The sequence below is a fragment of the Glycine max genome, chromosome 18 (genome assembly GCF_000004515.6).
Source record: "Glycine max cultivar Williams 82 chromosome 18, Glycine_max_v4.0, whole genome shotgun sequence".
In the NCBI taxonomy this organism is placed as follows: Eukaryota; Viridiplantae; Streptophyta; class Magnoliopsida; order Fabales; family Fabaceae; genus Glycine; species Glycine max.
The window spans coordinates 7,475,974-7,481,169 of NC_038254.2; positions in this window are offsets into that span (position 1 = coordinate 7,475,974).

The window sequence follows — 5,196 nt, forward strand, 5'->3', positions numbered from 1 at the left end:
GATGGATTTGACCAAAGGTTAGCATGACTCAAAGCTTAATTAATTAATTTTTCAAACTTATGAAGAATTAAGAAAGTTAAAACAATGAGCATCAAATGATAAATAATGTGTAAGGAAGTTTTTATAACTGAAGGAAATAAATAAGTATTTTTGCAATAAATATTTCGAACATTTTGCAATCACTTTCTTCTAATAATAAATGAGTAGTCTCTCGTTATTTTTGGATTCAATTTTTCTATTTTTATTTATCTCTCTCTTCATCTTCTGTTTCTCAAATTAAAAGAATGTACTTTAACAAAAAGAAATTCTATATTTTTAATGACAACTCGCTTTCTTTTAGATATTAATTTTATATTAATATACTCATTTATAATTACATAAACAAATAATAAAAATAATACTTAAAATGAAAAATGATTATTTTCCCGTCTTTTAATTTATCTAAAACTCATTGGTTGAAATCTAGACAATATAACTTTTCATTTAAAACTTTTTGATAAAAAAAATCTAGACAATTTTTATTATCAGTGTACTTAATTATGCCTAAGAAAAACAAAATGGCAATGCTGCTATTTTTGTTCGGCCAGGTGCAGCGTGCAAGCTGATACAAGCAGTTAGAGGGAATAAACTTAAATAGGAATAAACTTGAGTGTATGTAGCTGCCTTAAATACTTAACTTTTATATTATTTATAATAATCTTATTTGATTTAAATAAAATTATTTTTAATAAAAAAATAAATGTGATCTATATAAAAATCTTGTAAGCTGTGTATAATTAAGCAATAGCATAGTTAAACAGTGGACTTTTGTTCTGCTGCTTGATTTAACTTTTACCAAAGAACATGGATCTACTTCTACCTGCTCAGCTAGACCATTAGCATATGGGCATCAAATTAAATGTGATGTGCTTAAACGGTTGAGTATAACAATCTGATCATAATTTGGCTATTAATGTAAGCTGTGTATAAGCAATAGCATAGTTAAGCAGTGGACTTTTGTGCTGCTGCTTGATTTAACTTTTACCAAAGGGCATGGATCTACTCCTACCTGCTCAGCTAGGCCATTATTAGCATAAGCCCGTCAAATTAAATGTGATGTGCTTAAACGGTTGAGTATAACAATCAGATCATAATTTGGCAATCAAATAATTTTATACAAAAGGTCAAATTATGCTCCATTGGTTTCAAGCTACGTGGATGCATTTCTGATCACCATGCGTTTACGCAAGTTGGTGCAACAGCTAACAACCTTAAGACTTTTTGTACCTCAATATTTTTTGGACAAAATAGAAAAACAAAATTCCCAAAAATATCACCCTAGTTATTTCCCCAACTACACTATTCATCAAAAGAACTACCCCTCCATCCAAACCCGACACTTCATCCATTTTCTTATTATTATTTTTTCTTTTTGTCATCAAGAAGTCGGGATTAAGTGGATTTTATTTTTGTTGCTTTAACTAATTTAATAAATAAATTTATTCAATTATTTTATTAATTATATATGTTAGTTAAGCTTAACTTGTGAAAAAAATTATAAATTGCAATTAAAAATAAACTATAATTAATATGTGTTGTGCAATTGAGGGGTTAATACCAGACAGATTTTCATCAAATTAAGGATCTTCGGCAAACCATATAAGTGAAATGATATTACATTTTAAATTAAAATATTAATGTTTAAGTTTATGGATCTTATCCTCACTTATATGGTATTCAACATTTTCATTCTTACTTAATGTGTGACTTCACCTCACATTTGTACTCCAATAATATCTCTCTCAAGTATGAGTCTCTTTCATATGATAATCTCCTCCCTCAAGGAAAAATTGTTTTTAATCCGCATCTACCATTATACCTACAATGATTGGCCATACCATTGCTATCCACAACGGAAAAGAGCATTTACCTATTTATATAACAGATCGTATGGTAGGCCATAAATTAGGAGAATTTTCACCTACTCTAAATTTCCGAGGACATGCGAACAATGATAATAGATCTCGTCGTTAACGTTAATTTTAACATAAATTTTTAAATCGTAATTTATAACTAAATATTACAAAATGGAATTCTTATTAAAATGAAATTCAAATCATTTTTTTATAAAAAAAATCTTTAATTAAATTAAATATTTAAATAAGTATCAAATGGTAACCCTTCTTAGAGCTTAATTGTGGTTGCTCCAACCTGCCTAACCATTGCCACCAACATGTTCTAGTACCTTACACCGTCATGCTCCACCTCTTCACAACCACGGGACATTATGCTTGAGCTCCATGTATGGACTCACCCATTAAGAAAAAAAATTTATACAAGGAATCTATATGTCCATGGATCACGCCAACTTCATTGTATTCGTCTGAGTCGGTCACCAATTATCGAACCTGACTTTGATACCAATTATTGTGCAATCGAGGGGTCGGGGGTTAAACATTGGGGAGATTTATAAGGTATTATATTGCTAAATATAATACTCTTTTCTCAAATTTGTTTGTTCCTATTTATAAGATTCTTTTCAAGTTGTTTGTTTCATTAATTACTTTTTGACCAAAATGTTCGTAATTATTTTACAATAAATACTATGAATTAAAAAGATATATAAATGCATTATCTCAATCTCTTATAAGGATTGGAGAAGAAGCCCAGTACATATTAATTAATTAGATAAACAAGAATTAAGTAAAAAGAGAGAGATCATAACTCCTAATAATTTTGAGGTAATTTTAGAAAACAACATAAATTACTAATAAATTTAATGTTATCAACTATACTAACTAACTTTTTTAAAGGATGTGAATTAATTAAAAATATATTATATTTATAGACAAAGATAGAAAATAAAAAACAAGTTGAGAAGTGGATTCTCAAATCTCGACTTCTCAACATAAAAAATAATCAAACAAAAATATAAGAAAGGGGATGAAAAGTGTGGGTTTAGATGGAGAGGGTTTTCTCAAAAATAGTGTTTAGTTGTAGTTGCTAAAATAATTTGTAAAGATAAATGGTTACTTTTATCTTCCAAAGTGTAAAGTGATTAAAATTGAGTCACTGAAAGAACAATTTTTTTTATTTAACTAGTCTTTAAATTAATGTGTAAAAAGTATAATAATAATTTTTTTTATTTAACTAGTCTTTAAATTAATGTGTAAAAAGTATAATAATTTTATGTTATCGTTAAATTTTGTGGATCAATTTGTTATTAAACTATAATGTTAAATTATTAATTTGATATTAAGTAATGTTTTGAGGACTAGTTTGACATTATGTTAAAAATAATGGACTAATTGAGCATTAAGTTGTACGATAGAATGTAATTTTTATAGTTTTTTACATTCATAAACTAAATTAAAATTTTGTTCTTTTAGGAGTACAATTGTCATCGTTTTACACTTTTAGGGACAGAGTCATCATTTACCTGATTTGTAAAGAGTATTATTTTGGGTTTTTTCTTTTTTGTTATATTTATTTTTTTAAAACAAGAACTATTAAACAACTATTTTCCTCTTCCTTCTTATTTTTAAATACTCAATCGATGAATAAGCAAAAAGCTAGTTAGTTAGCTCTATTTATACCCTTTTGCCCACCTGATATGTATCCATGAGTGTAGCTACGTACCAACATGGGTAATACATGTAGTATCGAGCTTTACAAATGGTTAAGTGTCGAATTTCCTGAAGAGTTCGCTCTCATATACCCTAAAGACAAATCTAAGTATAGCATTTTTCATTTGAGCATCAATCTAGAAAGGGTGCTATTGAGACTCGCAAATGCTTTGTGTGATGATTATCTAGTGCAATTACTTCACATGGAGGTCACTGGTGAAAGCGACAACAACGGATCATTCAACTTAGGGCTAGTGAGAGTGGTTGCAGATGGCATCACTCCTGAACAAACAGTTCGTGACACCGAGCATTTCGACCATCTTTGTGGAACGAAATCTTGCCTTTATGCCGTGATGTGAAAAGGTGGAAATGCTAACGTTGGTTCTAAGGAGAAAATGACTTGGGGGGTTCTTCACTCGTATAACATAAGTCTTACAACCCATGTTAAATATTATGTGAACATTAAGTGTGACAAAGTGAGAGGACTTAGGGCCAAGTTTAGAGACCTTTTTGTACTGTCCAGGGTCCATAAAATATACGAACATCCAACGTGACATTATGAGACATATGTCAACCCTTCATATTAATCCTGATACAAAAACACAAACGTTCAACTCTTAACAGTCGATCGGACTCCCAACTAACAAGTTGTCTCTAACCTCTTAATATTTGAATATATTATTTCTTGGCAAATCTCCAACTACGTGCAAGCTACACATTATTTGTAAGTAACAATTATCTACTAGCTTTTATCTCTAAGTTATACATTATATATAACATTATCTATAAACTAAGCTATCAGTTATCATCTATAAGCCGATAATTATCTATAAAGATTGTAACAATACCTACAAACAAGGATCTAAAGCTTCCTCTCACTCCTATAAGTATCAGGTTCCCTAGTCCTCTCTAAACACATTTACTTCAACACACTCACTTGAACTGACTCATACATGTTCTTATACGCGTATACTTATCTGAAGTTGTTTGCTTCAAATTTACATGACCAAAATTTTTATATGTGGACCTCATCATAGAAGGACCACCCCCACCCCCATAAGGATGAGCAGTTGCAATTACTTAGTGAATCATCAATAGTCCCATTTGTAGCCACTGTGACTTGCCCAAAGTTGCAATCTCCATTGCTGTCTCCTTCAGCAGTGATCTTCGTATCAAATCTTATTGGATGATCTTTGTACATGTTTTCAGCAAGTTTGCATAGCACTTTTCCTCTGTTGACGCTTAATCGAAAAGTGCATGTTTTGGATTCATCATCAGGTGAAGTGTATAAAAGAGCCTAGTCTTCAGAAAATTCTGAATTTGTAAATCTCAACCTTGAGCTCCGAGGTGAATGAGTTGCCCATAGAGCTTGGTCGTGTATTTGTATAGTAAGACCACTCGGAAGGGGTAGTATAATATAGGTAGCTTGTAAGAGAACACTCTACCGAGATGCATATTCTATTCCATAAGGAAAATGCTTCATATGTATATATTAATAATAACTATTAATAATTCATTTTCATGAAACAGTATTTTCAAATAATCCTAATTTGAAAATCCTAAAATACAAACTAATTAATTTTGTTTTGAG